General features: G+C 42.3%; 1 protein-coding gene across 2 annotated transcripts in view; it reads right to left on the reverse strand.

The window, feature by feature from the left end:
• LOC148846352 (protein ROOT HAIR DEFECTIVE 3 homolog 2-like) overlaps positions 1 to 21,741 on the reverse strand; it is a 112,737-nt gene that overhangs the window by 46,134 nt on the left and 44,862 nt on the right. The window lies entirely within an intron of this gene.

Raw genomic sequence — 21,741 nt, forward strand, 5'->3', positions numbered from 1 at the left:
TTTATAACCCAAACGTGAAATAACTGGAGACGCCCACACATCACCGTGAATAAGGTAAAAAGGTGTACAAGCATGTTCGGTAGAAGATGGAAAAGGCAAAACATGGCTTTTACTATAACAACAAGTTAAACAAGATTTCTCAAGGGTTTTGCAGATTTCTGGTTTACCCAGTTTTTTTTATCGCCCTCCTCTCTAGGATTTTGCAGATTTCTCAAAAACCACTGGGAGATTAAGGGAAAGGTTGAAAAAGCGTAGTCGTTTTTCTCTGTAGGAGGCCTTCATGCCTCTGGTTTGTGGTGCAGTGGCTGTTTGTGGTGATTGGTAGGAAGCTCTCTATTCGATGGTATGAAGAGAGCAGGTTCGGGTGAACAGTGTTCAGCTGAGTACAAGTTGGTTCCGCAAAGTGCAGTGTAAGTGTTTGGTTTAATGGCTGAGTGATTTCAGCCCTTGTATTTTGTGTGTGAATGGTTCTGCAGTGTGCAGTATAGGTGTTTGATTTAATGACTAAGCGATTTCAACTCTTGTATTTGGGGTGTGAGTGGTTCTGCAGTGTGCAGTACAGGTGTTTGATTTAATGACTGAGTGATTTCAGCTTTTGTATTTGATGTGTAATGTGTATTTGAAGAAGTTGGTGGTGTTGAAAGTGAGATAAGTTTTGTGAAAGTGTGTGAGGTTGTGCTGAATATTTGAAGGTGAATACTCTACATATAGCAGTAATTTCTTTGTGAGGTAAGGTGAATTAGTTAAGATGGCATCGATTGGAGATGGGAATGACAATAAAACAGGTGTTATGATTTCTCCAGATTACCTAAATGTTTAAATGACATTTATTAAGTTGAATGGTGAGAATTATGTGCCATGGGCAAAATCTGTGTAGGTGTTTTCAAAAGCCAAGAAAAAAGTAAAATATGTGAGAGAGGATAAACCCTCCTCTGATTCTCTAGGGTTTAGTGACTAGGAACAGGAAGATGCACAAATAATGACATGGCTGTGGAATAGCATGGAACCAAAAATTAGCATGAACTTTATGTTCCTAGATACAACTAAAGAAATATGGGATCATACTAACAAACTGTATTCTGGGAAAGACAATCCAATTAGGGTGTACCAGTTGTACCAAGAGTACTTTAATCTGAAGCAAGGTAGTCAAAACTTGGAGGAATACTAGGCAAGTCTGAGGAATATCCGAAATGAGCTCAATGTGTATCATCCTCTAACACAGGATGTATAGATTCAACAACAACAACGTGAGCAACTTGATGTGACAAGGTCCTTGGAAGTGTTTGTTTTTTTCAAAACTTGGTGCTTGGTTTAGACAAGTTAGATGCATGAGCTACTAAGTGTATCTTCCTTGGCTACTCAAGGACTCAGAAAGGGTATAAGTACTATAACCCTAACATCCATAAGTCATTTGTGTGCTCCAATGTCACCTTCTTCGAATCGGTTCCTTTTTTTCTCGAATACTACGGTTTCTTCTCCTTCCCCCGTAGTTCCTCTTCCCGTCCCTGTTGCAGATCTCCTTCCCGTGGTTCCCATTCTAATTGTAGATTCACCTCCCATGCCAATTACTACTAAGAGGCCACCAATCAGACAAGTGTATACTCACAGAAGAGCACCGGCCCTTTCTCCATTTCAGCCCTTGTCGATAGATCCTGTAATTGCTTCTTCTCCCTTGGACCTTGATCTTCATATTGCCCTATGGAAAAGTAAACACACTTGTACTTCTCATCCTATTTCACACTATGTTTCAGCTACTCACCTTTTTGCTTCTCATCGCAACTTTATATCATTGCTATCATCTGTTTCCATTCCCAAGACTGTCCAGGAAGCCCTTACCTCCCCAGGGTGGCGGCAAGCCATGAAAGAGGAACTATCTGCTCTACAACACAATCACATGTGGGAACTCACTGCTCTTCCTCCTAGTAAGCATGTTGTTGGGTGTAAGTGGGTCTACACAATGAAGTATCTTCCAGATGGCAGTGTGGAGCGATTGAAGGCCAGGTTAGTGGCCAAGGGCTATTATCAACTGTATGGCGTAGAGTATATGGAGACATTTTCTCCTGTGGAAAAAATTGGTTCAGTTCGGGTGTTGATTTCATTAGCTGCTATGTATGATTGGCCCCTTGTGCAACTTGACATCAAAAATGCTTTCTTACATGGTGATCTCATGGAGGAAGTGCATATGGAGCAACCGCCAGGGTTTGTTGCTCAGGGGGAGGATGATAATGTTTGTAGACTCAAAAAGGCAATTTATGGACTGAAACAATCTCCACACGCATGGTTTGGCAGGTTCAATGAAGTAGTGAAAGACTTTGGGATGAAACAGTGTAATGTAGACCATTTTGTGTTCAGCCATGACTCAAAAGATGGGAAAATCTTGCTAGTGGTGTATGTGGATGATATTGTCATAACTGGGAGTGACAGTAATGGGATTGACAGGTTGAAGAAATTCCTACAGGACCACTTCAATACGAAGGATTTGGGTAAGCTGAAGTACTTCCTAGGAATAGAAGTTGCAAGGTCAAGGCATGGAATTAACTGATGTCAAAGAAAATATGTTCTTGACCTACTTGAAGAAACAGGACTGTTAGGTGCTAAACCAGCAGAGACTCCTATAGAACTTAATGTCAAGTTGAGTGTTTATGCAACATCCTCGGATTCCACATTGGGAAGCAGTGTTGATAGCAGTCTTGTTGGGACATGGAATACAAACATAATAAATAAAGCTAACATTCCAACACTCCCCCTCATGTTGGGACATGGATGTCAATCATGCCCAACTTGTCACACAAATTATTATGCTACACGTGTTGAAGGCCCTTGGTGAAGACGTCTACAAGTTGTTCCTCTGAACTAACATAAGGAGTGCACACTTTTCCGCTCACAAGTTTTTCTTTAATAAAATGCTTGTCCACTTCAATATGTTTTGTTCTATCATGGAGGACTAGGTTAGCAACAATGTTGATAGCAGTCTTGTTGTCATAGTAGAGTGACATAGGTTTGTTAACTGCAAAACCCAACTCTCTTAACAAATTTTTTATCCACATCATTTCAGCAACTCCATGAGACATGGCTCTGTATTCTACCTCAACACTGGATCAAGCCACCACACTTTGCTTCTTACTTCTCCAGGTGACTAGGTTTCCTTCCACAAAGGAACAATGCCCGCTGGTAGATTTTCTGTCATCGATTGCCCCTGCCCAATCAGCATCTATATACACCTCCACTTTCAAATGCCCATGTTTTTGGAAAAGCAAACCAGCTCCTAGGAAATTCTTGAGGTATCTAAGGATTCTTTCTGCAACTTCAAAGTGAGTTGTCTTAAGATTATGCATGAACTAAATAAGAACACCCATTGCATAGGCAATATCAGATCTGGTCATAGACAAATATAAGAATCCCCCTACAAGTCTCTAGAACTCCCCCTAACTGTCTCCTAGCTGATGGTTGGGTTCAATGGGTGAATCAATTGGTTTCACTGCCAACTTGCCTGTATCCTCCAATAGATCTAGTACATATTTTCTTTGGGAAATAAAGATGCCCCTTTTTAAGCGAGCAACTTCAATTCCAAGAAAATAACGTAAGGGGCCCAGATCGTTCACCTCAAATTGAGTGGCTAGGAATTTCTTCAGCTTTTGTATTTCAGTCCTCCAGTCACCTATGATTACTATGTCATCAACATAGACAATTAAAGCTACAATTTTCCCTTCACCTTTTTTCACAAATAAAGTATGATCTGACTAGCATTGTTTGAATCCCATCTTTTGCAGTGCTAAATGAAATCTACTAAACCAGGCCCGAGGTGATAGCTTCAACCCATATAAAGACTTTTTTAACTTGCACACCTTCTGCTCACTACCTTTGGCACAAAAACCTAGAGGTTGAGTAATGTAGACCTCTTCCTCTAGGTCACCATTCAAGAATGCATTCTTGATATCCAACTGATGAAGTTCCTAATCAAGGTTAGCTGACAGTGAGAGGAGGATTTTGATTGAATTCAACTTAGCTATTAGAGCAAAGGTCTCTGCATAGTCTACTCCATACACTTGTGTAAACCCTTCGGCCACCAATCTAGCTTTGTATCTTTCTACTGAATCATCAACTCTATGCTTTACTATGAATACCCACTTGCAACCCACTGGTTCCTTCCCTCCAGGAAGATCCACTAACTCCTAGGTGCCATTTTTGTGTAAGACATTAATTTCTTCTTTCATTGCATCTGCCCATTTAGGTTTTGATAAAGCTTTTGCCACATTCTTAGGAACAGAGACACTGTCAATAGAGGAAAGGAATGCACTAAAATATGATCATAGGACACAAAGTGAGAGATAGGATGATTAGTAGTAAAGACATAACACCCTTTCTCTTAGCAATAGGAACAACAAGATCAATAACAACAGGAGGATCAATGTTAAGAGATTCAGGCATATCAATGCGAACAAGTATACCTGGCTGATGAGGAGCATCTACCTCAGTGTTTTAAAAGCGTAAGGCGCAAGGGCCATTTTGCGCTTGAGGTGAGTAGAAGTTCAGGACTGTTATCAGTCTTGAACCCCAATGGATTTCAGGTTCGAAAATAAGAAGGTGAAGAGAAAAAGGAGGAAGAGGGAAGAGTAGTAGAACACAAGAGTTGAAAAGGAGGAGCAGAAGCTTCATGTTCTACTGCCGCCACTTTAATTAATATTTATAGGTTATGCTCATTACATGGAAAGGACAGATCTGCCCTTAGTCTTTACATAACAAATAGAGCAAAAATAAGACTGAAATAAATAACAAATAAAACAACTAAATGACCAATAGCTAACCCTAGGCAGACTAGAACACCTTCTACCCTACGAACACAGTGGGACCGTAGCTGTGGGGCCCACATCAGTGTTCTCTACACTCCCCCTCAAGTTGGGAATAAATGTTTATCATTCCAAACTTGGATAGATCTACCTCTAGCTTCTTCCGTGGTACAGCTTTGGTGAGGATATCTGCCAGCTGCATGTTGGATGTGATGTATGGGAGACACTTCTTGTGATGAGACCCTCTCTCGTACAAAGTGTCGATCAACTTCAATATGTTTAGTCTTGTCATGCTGCACTGTGTTGTGTGCTATACTAATAACCGCTTGATTATCACAATACAGCATCAGGGGCTTCTCATACTCAATACCCAACTCCTCAAGTAGTGATCTCAGCCAAAAAATTTCAGCCACTCCGTTAGCCATTGACCTGTACTCAGCTTCAGCACTAGATCTGGAGACAACACTCTGTTTCTTACTCCTCCAAAAGACTAGGTTACCTCCCACAAGAGGACAATATCCAGAGGTAGACCTCTTGTTATCAACACTCCCAGCCCAATCGGCATCCGTATAGACTTCCACCTTCATGTGGCCATTGTTCTTGAATAGTATACCTCTACCCGGGCATCTCTTTAAGTATGCTAGTATTCTTTCTACTGCTAGAAGGTGCGTGGTTCTAGGAGAATGCATGTACTAACTGACAACACTAACTGCATAATTGATATCTGGCCGAGTGAGGCATAGATATAGGAGCTTTCCCACTAACCGTTGGAACATAACTTTGTCTTCAAGCAGCTCCCCACTCTCTGCACTAATCCTGTGGTTTTGTTCAATGGGTGTATCTGCAGGTTTGACACCCAGAACCTCAATACCCAAAAAAATATCGTAGTGTACCCAGATCTTTCACCTCAAACTCTTGATGAAGGAGCTGTTTGAGGGACTCAATCTCATGGCTGCCATTTCCTGTCACCACAATATCATCAACATATACTGCAAGTAGTGTCAGTGAGGACTTCACCCTCTTGATGAACAGTGTATGATCTGAGTGGGCCTGTACATAACCGAACTTCCCAAGGGCTAGTCTGAATCTGTCGAACCAAGCTCTAGGTGACTGCTTCAAACCATACAATGCCTTATTGAGCCGACAGACCTTCTTTCCTGCCTCTGTGTCATAGAACCCAGGAGGCAACTGCATGTAAACCTCTTCCTGCAAGTCTCCATTCAGGAAGGCATTTTTAACATCCATTTGGTACAAAGGCCAAGTGTAGTTTGCTGCAAGAGATAATAGAACCCGAATGGTGGTCATCTTGGCTACCGGGGCAAATGTCTCCAAGTAATCTATACCATAAGTCTGAATGAATCCTTTTGCAACTAGCCGAGCTTTGTATCTCTCAATGGAACCATCCGCATTGAGCTTCACAGTAAATACCCATCTGCATCCAACTGGTTTCTTTCCTTTGGGCAAGTCAACTAGCTCCCAGGTATTATTTTTCAACAGGGCATCCATTTCAACTTGCATTGCACCTCTCCACTCCGAGACTGATAGGGCTTCTTGCACTGTTCTTGGAATAGGGACATTAGCAACGGAAGTGAGATAGGACCTGTAGGAGGGAGATAGGCGATCATAGGACAAAAACTGGGAGATGCAGTGGGCTGTAGATGTGGTGCAATGCTGTTTTCCTTTACGGATGGCAATAGGAAGGTCAAGGTCATCTGCAGGGGGTGAGAGAGCAACAATGGACGGAGTCTCTGTGGGCCCTGGGACTGTAATATCTGGACTTGGAGCCGTAGAAGAGGTTGGAGCTGGCCAGGACTGCTGATGACCGGGATCAACCTGCCTGCATCGCCTGTGATAGACTCTCAACTCCCGATCCCCTTGACCACCTTCGCTACTGCAGCCCTCATCACCCACTAGAATAGGTAAGGGAACAGCCCCAAAAGTATTAACCCTGCCCTCACTGCACTCCCCTGAAGAAAATGACCCAAATCTCCATGCTCACTACTAATATTAACCCTGCCCTCACTACACTCCCCCTGAAGAAAAGGACCCAAAACTCCACGCTCACTACTCTCCCCCTGAGGAGAGACCCGAGAATAGTAGGGTGTCTCCTCAAAGAAAGTGAAATCCATTGATACAAACTTCTTCCCTGAGATAGGATCATAGCAACAATAACCCTTTTGAGTTTGTGCATAACCAAGAAAGATGCATTTGGAGGCCTTGGGTTCGAACTTGGAGTCATGGGGACCGAGAAGCTGAAAAAAACAGGTACAACCAAATGTTTTGAGGGGAACAGTGAACAACTCCTCATCTGGGTATAGACGGGAAAAAGGAGATGACATATCAAGAACCCGGGAAGGAACCCGATTAATAAGATATACTGCCGTGAGGAAGCGAATAGGGACATTGGAGGTAAACATAATGCTTCTAGCCACCTCCAAGATGTGCCTATTCTTCCTTTCTGCAACCCCATTCTGTTGAGGTGTATGAGGGCAAGTGCTCTGGTGAATAACCCCATGAGCAAGAAGGTAAGAAGCCAATGGCTAAGCAAAGTATTCCTTTGCATTATCAGATCTAAGAACTTTGATCTTGGCATCAAACTGGGTTAGGATCATTTGGTGAAAGTTTTGGGTCAGGGTGGGAAACTCATCTCGTGAACGCATAAGATAAACCCAAGAAAATCAGGTATGGTCATCAACAAATAATAAAAAATATCTGTACCCACCCATGGAAGGAATGTGATATGGCCCCCAAACATCCGTATGCACAAGATCAAAAAGACGGTTGCTCCTTTTATTACTCAACGAATAAGAGTGTCTACAATGTTTAGCAAACTCACAGCTCTCACATTGCAACTGGGACAACTCAACAGACTCAAACAAATTAGGAAACAAACTCCTTAAGGACCGAAAAGACAAATGACCCAATCGGTTATGCCAAAAAATAACCGAACTCACACTCTAGAAAACAAGTGACTTCTTATCCCTTGACTCTTTTTGACGAGAACTCTCCCCGAGCAGATAGATCTCATTCGTCTCACGGCCAGTCCCAATCACCTTCTTCGTCTTCAAGTCCTGAAAAACACACCGGTTAGGGAAGAAGGTTATTGAGCAGTTCATGTGTTTGGTAGTATCAAGCTTAGGGACATGTAAGACAGAAGACAAGGAGATGGTATCCAATAGCTTGATGTCACCCTTGCAAAAAATGGGGACAAGAGAGCCATCAGCAATAGATACTTTATCCCTACCAGAAGATAAATGATAAGTGGTAAACAATGAAGGCAAGCTAGTCATATGGTCGGATGCACCTGAATCTATTACCCAACAGGGTTCAGTGGTACCTGGAGCTGAGGCATGGCAGGCTGAGGCTCGAGTACCTGAATTTGCGGAAGCATATGTGGCGGGGGCTAATGGTGACTGCGGTGGCTGAGCTGAGTTCCCAACTTCCCCTTCCAACTGTATAAGAGCAGCCCGAAATGCGGCTAAGGTCTCTAAGAATGTACCTCTTGTGCCAGACGAGGGTGCTGAATTAGTATGCACTGCCACATGAACGTTACCCTTCTTGCTTCTTAGCTTTGCCGGGACCAAATAAGGGTGTAGCTTCCAACATGTTTCTTTTGTATGTTTGGGTTTCTTACAATGCCCACATACCACATAACTGCTGTTCCTAATACTGCCTTCTGCCTGATTCTTAAGCTCCATTTCGGTCAAGAACCAGAAGTCTCAAAAATGGGATTACTACAGTCAAAACTAACACTTGGACTATCAACCACAATCACAAAATCAGTATAGAACCAATCTGTACTCACAGTAGATGTACATGAAACAGGTAGAAACTGATCTGAAATCAGTAACCACACACAACAGCCACAGTCCGAACTGTTTTCACCCCCTTAGAAGAGTTCAAAACCCCAAAAGAAAACTGAAAAACAGTTTGAAGAACAATCTGATATGCTGGAGCCGAATTGGGGTTTTAATCAGTCCTAAAAGCAAATTCTCAGCCGTAACTCCAGGCAGTACCATACGGATAAGGCTTGTAGTAGGGTTAATATGAAACCCTAAAACTGATCAATGCTGAGGAGAGAACTATTAGGGTTTGCTGCAGTATTAGATCACAAGGTTCAGTCTAGTACTAGGGTTTGCCGCAGGATTAAGACAAAACCCTAGAGTGGTTCGGCCACCCTTGCTAGATAGGTCCAACCTATCTTCTCTGATAGTACTTCTCTCAGAAAATAAAAAACTTTCAATAGGATGTTGTTCGCTGCCTTCCAATGTTACCCGAACCCTAGCCTTCGCTGATTCTTCCTGATCACCAACTCGCTGCAACTGTGGCAATTCTTCAAACAGTTGCTAATCCTCTGGAAATCTCCAAGAACCAGTCAAAGAACTCTACTTTCTCAGCTTCCAGCCTTAGATGGTTCTCATGTGGTCGGCTGGACTAGACTCACATGAGAAACCCTAGCTCTGATACCAAGTAGAAGTTCAGGACTGTTATCAGTCTTGAACCCTAATGGATTTCAGGTTCGAAAATAAGAAGAAAGGTAAAGAGAAAAAGGAGGAAGAGGGAAGAGAAGTAGAACACAAGAGTTGAAAAGGAGGAGCAGAAGCTTCATGTTCTGCCGCCGCCACTTTAATTAATATTTATAGGTTATGCTCATTACATGGAAAGGACAGATCTGCCCTTAGTCTTTACATAACAAATAGAGCAAAAATAAGACCGAAATAAATAACAACTGAAACAACTAAATGACCAATAGCTAACCCTAGGCAGACTAGAACACCTTCTGCCCTACGAACACAGTGGGACCGTAGCTGTGGGGCCCATATCAGTGTTCTCTACAAGGTGCAAGGCGAGGCATTCGCCTTTTTGAGGCAAGGTGCGCAATTTAAAAAAATGCAAAAATTTCAAAAGAAATTCAAAAAATTCAAAAAAAAACCAAAAAATTATAAAACATAATATTAATAAAAATATTAACTTAAGTTTTAAAATAAACGTTTCAAAAAACCTATTATCTAAAATTAAAATACATAAATTTAATATGTAAAGCATATTCAAATGAGAATTTAAAAATGAAATCAAACATATAAAACATTTTCAAGCATATAAAACCCACAATCTCTTTTTTTTCTCAATTGCATCAAATAGCTAATGTGATATATTACATTCCTAATTCTATGAGCTGCCTTTGTGCCACACCCCTCGAGGCAAGCCCAAACAAGTCCATGTTAGGGTCTTAAATTCTTAGATTTCACACAAAATAGTAATTTTATAGTTTAAATTGCTTTTAAGAAGATATTTTATTAAGATGAATGAATGGACAACATTACCAAATAAGGCGCACCAGGCGTGCACCTTTTGAATGGGCTGCATCCAGGACCTGGGTGAGGCGTCTACCCTAAAATGCGACTCGCCTGAGCGCTTAAGTTCGCCTTTTAAATCACTGATCTACCTCTGGACAGTCTGATGATATTAGTTGCATAGTTTCAGGTTCCACGGCTCTTGAACTTTGCTGGCTCTTATGGCAGCAAAAAAAGAGCCAAAATGGAGAAGGGTCGGGAAAATATGGAGTGAAGGATGACCCTGTTAGTAAACCCTAGCAAATTCTAGGTTGAAGTAGAGAAGAAGAAAGAAAAGAGAAAGAAGAAGAAGAAGAAGAAGAAAGAAAGGTTCGGTCAGACTAGAAGAGAGTCACTCTCTCTCCCCTAGCTGACCCACTTGTATTTATTCAAAAACATAGAGTTACAGGAAAGACCATTTTGTCCCTCATAGAAGATGGGACACATAACTTAAACTCAGATACAATAGACCTTTCACTCCCCAGTAGATAATCCAAAATGACCAAAATACCCCTGACTCGAGCATTCTAACACTCCCCCTCAAGCTGGAGAGTATATATCATATAGTCCCAGCTTGTTAAAAATGTAATCTATTCTTCCCCGAGACAATCCCTTTGTGAGAAGATTTGCCCACTGATTTCCTGAGCTCACATGAGATGTGGTTATCACCCCACTTCTTACTTTATCTCTTACAAAGTGACAATCAACATCAATATGCTTAGTTCTCTCATGAAAGATGGGATTGGAAGATGTTGTCAGTTGTTTATGTTTATGTATTCAGGTTTAGTACCATAAGGGTACTGATGTAAGTTCTTCAGCCATACTAGCTCACATGTGGTATGGGCCATAGCCCTGTACTCTGCTTCTGCACTACTTCTTGCCACCATTGTTTGTTTCTTGCTCTTCCAAGTTACAAGATTGCCACCGAGGAAGGTACAATACCCTGTAGTTGATCTCCTATCTGATATAGAACCAGCCCAGTTAGCATCTGTGTACCCTACTATCTCAAGAGTTCCTCCACTTTGGTATAACAAACCACGACCTGGAGCACCTTTTAGGTACCTAACAATTCTCAGAACAGCTTCCCAGTGAGGAACCTGAGGATGTTGCATAAAATGGCACACCACACTCACAGCAAATGATATATCTGGTCGGGTAATGGTCAAATAGTTCAAGTTGCCCACCAACCTTATGAATCTTTTACGATCATCAAACTCTTCACCCGCATCAACACTCAGCTTGGCATTGAGTTCCATAGGAGTCTCTGTTGGTTTAGCACCTAACAACCCTGTTTCTTCAAGTAGATCAAGAACATATTTTCTCTGAAATAGGTTGATCCCATGTTTTGACCTCACAACCACTATTCCCAGGAAATATTTCAGCTTCCCCAGATCTTTCGTATTGAAGTGATCTTGTAAGAATTTCTTCAACCTGTTGATTCCATTGCTATCACTCCCAGTCATGACAATATCATCCACGTACACGACTAGCAAGATTTTCCCATCCTTTGAGTTATAGCTGAACACAGAATGATCAACCTGACATTGTTTCATCCCAAAGGCTTTCATCACTTCATTGAACCTACCAAACCAAGCACGTGGAGATTGTTTCAATCCATAAATTGCCTTTTTGAGCCTACACACCTTGCCAGACTCCCCCTGAGCAACAAACCCTGGTGGTTGCTCCATATACACCTCCTCAACTAGATAACCATGCAGGAAGGCATTTTTTATATAAAGTTGTACAAGAGGCCAATCATACATAGTAGCTAATGAAATCAGCACCCAAACTGAACCAATCTTAGCCATAGGAGAAAATGTCTCCATATAGTCCACACCATACATCTGAGAATAACCCTTGGCCACCAACCTCGCTTTCAATCGCTCCACACTGCCATCAAGAAGATACTTCACTGTGTAAACCCATTTACACCCAACTGTGTGCTTACCGGAAAGGAGAGCGGTGAGTTCCGATGTGCGATTATGTTGTAGAGTAGAGAGTTCTTCTACCATGGCTTGCTGCCACCCTGGGGAGGCAAGAGCTTCTTGGACAGCCTTGGGAACGGGAACAGATGAGAGTAATGATATAAATTTGCAATGAGAAGCAGAAAGGGGAGCAGTAGAAACACAGTGTGAAATGGGGTGAGAAGTACAAGTACGTTTACCTTTTCGTAGAGCAATAGGAAGATTACGATCTGAAGGAGAAGGAGCAGTAGCAGGATCTGTCGACAGGGGCTGAAGTGGAGGGGGGCCCGATGCACATCTGCGGGTATACACTTGAGTGATTGGTGGCTTCTTAGTAGTAACAAGCATAGGATGTGCATCTGCAGTACTAGAAGGATGTCCACAACAGGTACAGGAAGGGGAACCACAGAGGGAGAGGAAGAGACCCCAACATCTGAGAAGAACGAAACTAACTCAAAGAAGGTGACATCAGAGCACACAAACGATTTATAGGATTTTGGGTTATAACACTTATACCCTTTCTGAGTCCTTGAGTAGCCAAGAAAGATACACTTAGTAGCTCGAGCATCTAGCTTGTCTAACCCAGGCCCCAAGTGTTGAACAAAACAAACACAACCAAAGATTCTTGGGGTAAGAGGAAATGGAGATAAAGTGGGAAACAACACGGAGAAAGGGGATTGACTTCCAAGGATTGATATGGGCATCCGATTGATCAGAAAACAGGATGTGAAAACAGCACCACTCCAAAAATGTTTTGGGGCATTCATATTAATCATCAAGGATCGAGCAGTTTCAAGAAGATGTCGAATTTTTCGTTCAGCTACACCATTCTGTTGTGGGGTGTAGGCACAAGAAGTTTGATGAATGATCCCATGATGTTCTAGGTATTGCTGAAATGGTGAGGAGTTGTATTCTTTGGCATTATCGGAGCAAAGAATTTTAATATGAACACCAAATTGAGTGCGTATTTCAGCATAAAATTTTTGAAAAATAGGGAACAACTCACTACGATCTTTCATAAGATAAATCCATGTCATCCTTGAAAAGTCATCAACAAAGATTACAAAATACTTATACCCATTCTATGACACCACTTTAATTGGACCCCATACATCGGAATGAACTAAAGAGAAAGGACTTGCGACACGACTATCAACTCTTGGACTAAATGAAACTCTATGATGTTTACCCAATTGACATGACTCACAATCTAATGATGAAAGATGACTCAAGGAAGGAACCAGTAACTTCAAGGCCTTGAGAAAAGGATGACCAAGTCTACAGTGCCATTGAAGAGGAGTAAGAGATGACTGAAAAGCTACTGGAGGACCACCACCATCAAGGTAATATAATCCACCTGCTTCATGCCCTCCACCAATCTTCTTCCCCGTCTTAAGATCCTGAAATACACAAGAAAAATGGTAGAAGGTTACAGAACAATTAAGAGACTTGGTTAATCTGCTGAAAGACATAAGGTTAAAAGGAAACTTAGGAACATATAAAACAGATGATAAAGGCAAGGAGGAGAGATTAACATCACCAACACCACAGATAGGAGATGTAGAACCATTAGCAAGTGTAACTGTTTGAGGTGTGGAGGAGTGGGAAAGGGAAGAAAATACATCATGAGTCCCAGACATATGGTCCGAGGCCCTGGAGTCAATGATCCAGTGTGAGTCTTTGGAAGCTAAGTAAGCCATACCTGAATGGGCAAGTGTAGCGGTGTTCTCCTGAGATGTTTGAATGAACTGCTCATATACTTCACGTGGTACACTCACCATTTCCTTCTCAGAAGCACAAGTAGATGTGGAGAGGATTGGGTCAGTTTGCTGACTTTCAGTAATTGTGTCACTACCCTTAGTCCTAGCATGGTTAGCCCAAGTGTTGGGTGCACCACGCAAATCATAGCAGAAATTAATTGTGTGCCCCTCTAAACCACAATGTGTACACTTTCTCTGAGTATTACTCCTTCCTCTTCCCAGACCTCCCCCTGAGTCTCGGCCTCCAATCCGACCACAAGCCCTGCTAAACATGTGACCACCACAGTTGCTTAGGAGTCTACTCCTGACACCACCACTTCTATTTCCACGACCACCCCCTTTAGTCACTACCAAACCAGATCTAACAGAGAGAAGAATGCTCTCCCGACTCAATAGGTGTCCTCTTAAGACGAGCAAAGACTTCTTCAACTGAGAGAAGAGCAGATCCTCCCAATATTTGTGCTCTAACAGGCTCATACTCAGCCTTCAACCCCACAAGAAACCTTGTCACATTAAGCTACTCACGTTGTTGTTGTTGGATCTGAACATCTGATGTTAGAGGATGATACACATTAAGCTCATTACGAATGTTCCTCAAACTTGCATAGTACTCTTCTAAGCTTTTACTCCCTTGCTTCAAATTGAAATACTCTTGGTACAACTGATACACCCTAGTTGTATTGTCTTGTCCAGAGTATAACTTCTTAGCATGATCCTAGATTTCCTTAGCTATATCTAGGAACATGAAGTTCACACTAATCTTTGGTTCCATGCTGTTCCAGAGCATGTCATTATCTGTTTATCTACTTGTTCCCAGTCACTGAACCCATGGGAATCAGAGGGAGGTTTCTCCTCTCTTACATGTTTTACCTTCCTCTTGGCCTTCAAGAACACCTCCATAGATTTTGCCCATGGTACATAATTCTCACCCTTCAACTTGATGGATGTCATTTGAACACTTAGATAGTCTAGAGAAAGCACAACACCTGTTTTGTTATCATCCCCATTTTCAAATGAAGCCATCTTAATTATTTAACCTTCAAATATACAACACAACCTCACACTCTTTCACAAGACTTATCTCACTTATAACACCACCAATTCCAGCTTCTTTAAATACACATTACACACCACACACTAAGGCTGAAATCACTTAGTCCTCACATCAAACACTTGGGCTGCACACTACAGAACTAATTACACACAAGGTATAGGAGATCAGTTTTAAATATTTTGAAACATAGATACACCAATCACCACGACACAACCACCACCAATCTACTGCTGTTGTGAACTTCAGCAGTCGACAACTCTTCTTTCAACATACATACGAAGTAAAATGCAAAGGAACACAACTAAGATGCATATCAGTCACACTGAGCACCACCACAACCAACTTTTGAAACAAAAGGAAACATTCACAGTTCCTTACTTGGGCAAACAACAGTAGTGTTCATACCTGTCCACATTCAGCCCTCTTCGATACTGAATAGAGGGTTTAGTATACCACTCCAACGACCACCACAGCAACAACCGGAGGCATCTTCACCTCCAGGCCCACAAAACGACAGCTCCTTTTCAGCCCCTTATCAAACCTCTACTCAGGTCAGTCGAAAAGGAAGAAGATGACTGTGAAAGTTGGCGGCGAACCCAGAAAGAGAACAGCAGCAAGAAAGAGATGAGGATACGACCTCACAGCTCTGATACCATGTTAGTAAACTCTAGCAGATTCTAGGTTGAAGTAGAGAAGAAGAAAGAAAAGAGAAAGAAGAAGAAGAAGAAAAAGAAGAAGAAGAAGAAGAAGAAGAAAGAAAGGTTTGGCCAGACTAGAAGAGAGTCAAAATCTCTCTCCCCTAGCTGACCCACTTGTATTTATTCAAAAACATAGAGTTACAGGAAGGACCATTTTGTCCCTCATAGAAGATGGGACACATAAACTCAGATACAATAGACCTTTCACTCTCAAGCAGATAATCCAGAATGACCAAAATACCCCTGACTCGAGCATTCTAACAGACCCAAATGGAAATTCCATCGATGAGGATTAAGGGATGAGTGAAGTGCTCTCGAAGGATCATTGACATCCAAGTAGCACAACCCTCCAACTTCACAACTTCCACCAATCACGTTCCCCGTTGTAAGATCTTAAAAAACACAATAGGAAGGAAAGAAAGGAACCGACAAATTAATGATTTAGTGAAATTACTTAAAGATAAGAGACTACAGGGAAACTTTGGAATGTAACAAATGAAGACTAATATCTGAATCAAGGGAAACATTACGAGTATCATTAATGGGAGGAGAAGTGCCATCAGTTAAGGTAACTCTTCGTATAGTGGAGGGTGGAGAGGACTCAAAAAGATCTGAAGATCTAGTCATATGATCTGAAGCTTTAGAATTAAATACCATGGTGGATGGTTAGAAATTTAGAATTGGAAACTAAACAATTTGCACCTGAGTTAGCAAGGGTGACAGTGTACTTAGAAGGCAAGGAAGAAACTTGATGGACCTCTCATATTCATCACAAGTGATGGAGGCCAATTCGTTACTGTTACCAACTCCTATTGCAGGCAACTCATCAGTAAGATCATTAATACTAATGTCATCCTCAGCTACAACATGATTATCCTAGGATGATGGTGGACCATGCAAGTCATAACAGAAAACAACTGCATATCACTTATGACGGTATGACCACAATGCGTTAACTTTCTGATAGTACCATGACCATCACTATTTCTTCCACCACCGTTTCCTTCCGTACTTCCACCACGGCCACCTCTAATCTTGTGGCTAGCACCTCTAACACCTCTACCACTACCACCTCTGGTTGCTATTAAGGCAGACTTCTCTAAAATGATAGGATGATCATTTTGGGGTTGACATGTCCTATGGATATGAGAAAGCACCTCAGAAAGGGAAAGATCACTACTTATCAAAATCTGATCTATTACAGGCTCAAATTTAGACCTCAATCCTAACACGAATCTGGTAACATCTAAATGTTCCCTTTGAGCTTGTTGTACCTTCAAATCAGGGAGAGAGGTTGTTAAACATTCAACTCATTCCATAGACTTTTTAAAGTAGCATAATACTCCACTACACTCTTATCACACTGTGCTAGCATAATACTCCACTACACTCTTATGGGCCTGGGTGTAGGATCTCGTCACGGGTCGGTCCACGGGGAGACCCTCTTGCTTCCCCTTGCGCCTTCCCTTGCGTGCAGACCCTATTGTGGCAACCGAATGGGTGATTTGTCCAAGAGACCACCTGAACTCTTCTCACTCTTCTCTTAACTGGAAAACTGAATGCTTAATAGGGTAAATACAGTGCTATATCAAGAAGCTATGTTATGGACCCGGGTGTAGGATCTCGTCACAGGTCGGTCCACGGGGAGAACCTCTTGCTTCCCCTTGCGCCTTCCCTTGCGCGCAGACCCTATTGTGGCAACCAAATGGGTGATTTGTCCAAGAGACCACCTGAACTCTCCTCACTCTTCTCTTAACTGGAAAACTGAATGCTTTATTCCCAAATCACAGCTCCTTAAATAGGAGATTACAAGAGGATACTCCTTATTCCATTCGACTAAGCTAGGACAGTCCAACTTTAAATCAAACTCCTACTTCTAACAGACTTCTAACAGAACTTAGCTCCTATCTCTAATAGATAAGTAAGAACAGAACTGGTATAAGTAAACTATTGGCGAGCTGGCAAGATAAACTATTGGTGAGCAGATGAGCTGATGTGGCAAGATAAGCTGCTGTGTGGGCCCCCCTCGGTATGTCCTTCCCACGAATGCATCCATAACATCACACCCCTCCTAGGCAACAAGCCTGTCCTCAAGCTCGAGATCTGGATAAGCGTTGTGAAGATCAGACCAGGGAATCCAAGTGGCCTAAGTTGATGGTAGATCGTCCCACTCCACTAGCACTTCTAAGGTCCCCCGATTGACGTGGGACCGGACAAGAGCCCGAGATTGGAGAATGGGTCTGTCGTCCCTGTAAATGGCTTGAGTAAGGAAACATGGAAGGTATCATGGAGTCTGCTGTGGTCTGGTAGCTCGAGTTGATATGCAACCTTCCCGATCCGCCGTAAAATCTTGAAGGGCCCGTAGAATTTGGGGGCCAGTTTAGGGAAAGCTCTGCGCCTGAGGGAGTGCTGTCAATAGGGTTGGAGCTTCAGCCATACGAACTGTCCGGGTTCAAAGGTTACTTCCCTGTGGTGCTAATCGTAGGCGTTCTTCATGCGTACCTGAGCCTGCTATAAGTGTAGGGAGACTTCGGCGAGGAGGGCATCGCGGTCCTACAAGCCTCGATCCACTTCTTCCAACCATGTTGAACCTGGTTCGTAAGACAATAGACGAGGAGGGTCCCGACCATAAACAACCCAGAAGGGAGTCATGCCAAGAGAGGAGTGATAAGATGTGTTGTAACAGTATTCGGCCCACGGAAGGTACTCCACCCAACGCCGTGGCTGGTCTCCCACAAAACAATGGAGATACATCTCTATTGTTCGGTTTACCACCTCTGTTTTGCCGTCAATCTGCGGATGGTAGGCGGAGGAGAAGGCTAGGGTTGTTCCCTGTAGTCGAAATAGCTCCTTCCAGAAGGCGCTAGTAAAAACCGGGTCCCTATCACTGACGATGGATTCGGATAGCCCATGCAATCAGAAAATATGGGTGAAGAAGGCGTGGGCAACTGACACTGCGCTATATGGGTGAGATAAGGGAAGGAAATGAGCATACTTGGAAAAACGGTCCACCACCACGAATAAGACCGTTTTCCCACCAACCTTGGGTAGGCCCTTAATGAAATCCATGGAAATATCGGCCCAGATCTGAGTTGGGAGTTAAAGTGGTTGGAGAAGGCCTATTGGGTGCAAGTTTTCCCACTTTTGTTGTTGGCACATAGAGCAACTCTGAATGAAGTCCCGCACTGAAGCCCTCATGCCCTGCTAGTGGAAATTGGCGTGGATGCGGTGCAATGTTTTCTGGACACCTTCATGCATGGAGTTGTGTATGCTGGAGATGACGAAGGGGATTAAGGGACAGTCGGCCGGAAGATATACCCGTCCCTTGTAGAGTTCTAACCCGTTGTGCATGGACCAGTTTGGGTTGGTCGTGCTGGACTGTATATTCTGGACCAAATCATTCCACTCTGGTGATTGTGGCAGTGTGTTCCGGATGTCTTCTAGCAGGGTGGATCAAGGCTGGGAGATCACATGAAGGAGCATATTGTCTTCTTCTGCTCGGCGAGACAAGGCATCTGCTGCACGGTTCAAGGTTCCCTCCTTGTAGTCTACCCGAAAATCGAAACCCAGCAGCTTGCTAATCCAATGCCAGGAGATCGCATGGACAAGGCTCTGATACCAGAATGTTATGGGCCCGGGCGTAGGATCTCGTCACGGGTCGGTCCACGGGGAGAACCTCTAGCTTCCCCTTGCGCCTTCCCTTGCATGTAGACCCTATTGTGGCAACCGAATGGGTGATGTGTCCAAGAGACCACCCGAACTCTCCTCACTCTTCTCTTAACTAGAAAACTAAATGCTTTATTCCCAAATCACAGCTCCTTAAATAGGAGATTACAAGAGGAGACTCCTTATTCCATTCGACTAAGCTAGGACAGTCCAACTTTAAATCAAACTCCTACTTCTAACAGACTTCTAACAGAACTTAGCTCCTATCTCTAATAGATAAGTAAGAACAGAACTGGAATAAGTAAATTATTGGCGAGCTGGCAAGATAAACTATTGGTGAGCAGATGAGCTGACGTGGCAAGATAAGCTGTTGTGTGGGCCCCCCTCACTGCTGCTGCCGGCGGCGGTATGTCCTTCCCACGAATGCATCCATAACAGGCTAAAATGCCCCTTGAGGGCATACATTTCAATAATTTCCTTAGTACCGCATTCATCACCTTCCCCTTCCTAGAACTACCCAATGATCTTACTATTCAACTCATTATCTTCATCTCTTCTCTCTTATACTCTTTTTCTTCCTCACTTCTCCTTATTTTCCTAGTCACCACCCACATCCACCTTCATCCTTTCTACTTCATTCATCTTTCTCTTCCTCTTCTTTCCCTTCCCTACTATCCTATCATAACCTTTAACCTTTTTTGACACTCTACCTTAATTCCGATCTTTTCTACAAAATGGTTCAAATTGTCTTCATCTCTCCTCTCCCCATCCTTTCTTCCTAATTCTGCTTCGTTTTCCCTTCATTACTCTCCATCTGCACTCCATGATTCCTTCCTTTTTCCCCTCTATTTGTCTGTCCTGGGTTTTCTTATGTACCTTATTACTTGAGGTTTTCTTTCTTTCACCCATCTTCTCCTCTCTCCTGAGGTTGCCTCTCTTTGGTATTCTCTTCCTCCTCTACATTGGCGTACTGCACCACTACCCTACTTCTTTCACCTTCTACTTCCTTGTTATGTAATTCTTTACTTTCCCCCAAATCAACTATTGAAATGTATCTTTTTTCCATTTCTACCCCACTTTTTGTTTCATTATTTTCAATCTCCATAACCTTTGATAATACTTTGATGATTGCATTTTCTCAACTATTCCCCCCACTTTTATTCATTTTAATATGTGTCTTCAATCCTCATATTCTCAAATAGGTTACTCAACTACCTCCATACCTCCTCTCTATTATTTCTGTACTCATGATTCATATTTACTTCTTCCCCATTTCTCCATCCACTATTGCCTCTACGCTCATCTACCAAATGACAAGAAGCTGAGCCTTTCTTTTTTTGTGAAAGACACTAAAATAGGGTCAGTATCCAAAAGAAAATTTGCATAAGCCATACCTTGGTTTGAGGCCAGGAAAGGAGCTGAAGTAGAACTAAGACTAACAACCTCCATATGAACCTTAGGGAACTTAACGTTTTCTAGTTTCTGGGGCAATTGTGCAAAGGATATCCTTCTTAGGCTCAATACTGTTCTGCGAATGGTTTCCCTTCTGTCTATCCATAGCTAGTTTTCCTTGCTTAGCATCAATTCTGATTCTTCAACAATGGTACGTAAAGTCTGCATCTGTTCTTGATTTAAAAGTGAATCCTTCTCATCTAGGGTTGAGTTTTGATGATTTTCCAGCTATTTGTAACATTGATTGAGGTTCTGTAATTGTTCAAACAGGGAATGGCTCATCAAATTAACACTTTCTATCCTTCTTCCTGAAAAGTCCTTTCCATATTGAGTGACTCATTGGTCTCCTCTCTCCTGCAATCAACATCGATGCTTCCTATGGAACTCTCATCCAAATCACTATCTTCATCCGTGGATGAGCAGGTATTATTATTATTGTTGTTATAACAATAGTGTTAGAGTGTTAGAATGTTAGAACTAAGTCTCTTTGTATGAGTGTTCGGCTGATACGAGTCTTATTAGCCCATACTTAAGTTATCCTGTAACTGGGCCTGAGTTAATGAGCCTAAGCCTGTTTAATGTTTTTAAGTTAACTGGGTGTCCCATCACTAATCAGGGGCATTCCAGTAAATTCTTGTATCATTGTACTACATTCAAATATAAATAATAGCTGGTCGACTGGGCAGTTCAGTTCGACATTTTCCAGCATACCAGTGGTTTTCTTCTTCACTTCTCTACTTCGAATACAGCATTCAGCTCACAAATAGCAATAACCACTACTAATAATAATATCAGTAATATGTTGATTTTCAATATTTTGATATGAATTTTATACTTACGTGATGAAGGTTATTAGTAATTATTAGTGAAAGATGATTGCCGGTTGCTATGAACCTAGGCAACTGCCCCGGGATTTAGGTTTTCTATTTTAAAAAATCCATAGCCTTGGAGATGCCTATGTTCAAGTAGAAAGCATATAGAAAGTTTCCAACTAAACAAATAAGTGTCATTAACCAACAGGATAAGG

This window comes from Nelumbo lutea, chromosome 7 (assembly GCF_056320005.1).
Source record: "Nelumbo lutea isolate HS-2025 chromosome 7, American lotus-T2T, whole genome shotgun sequence".
In the NCBI taxonomy this organism is placed as follows: domain Eukaryota; kingdom Viridiplantae; phylum Streptophyta; class Magnoliopsida; order Proteales; family Nelumbonaceae; genus Nelumbo; species Nelumbo lutea.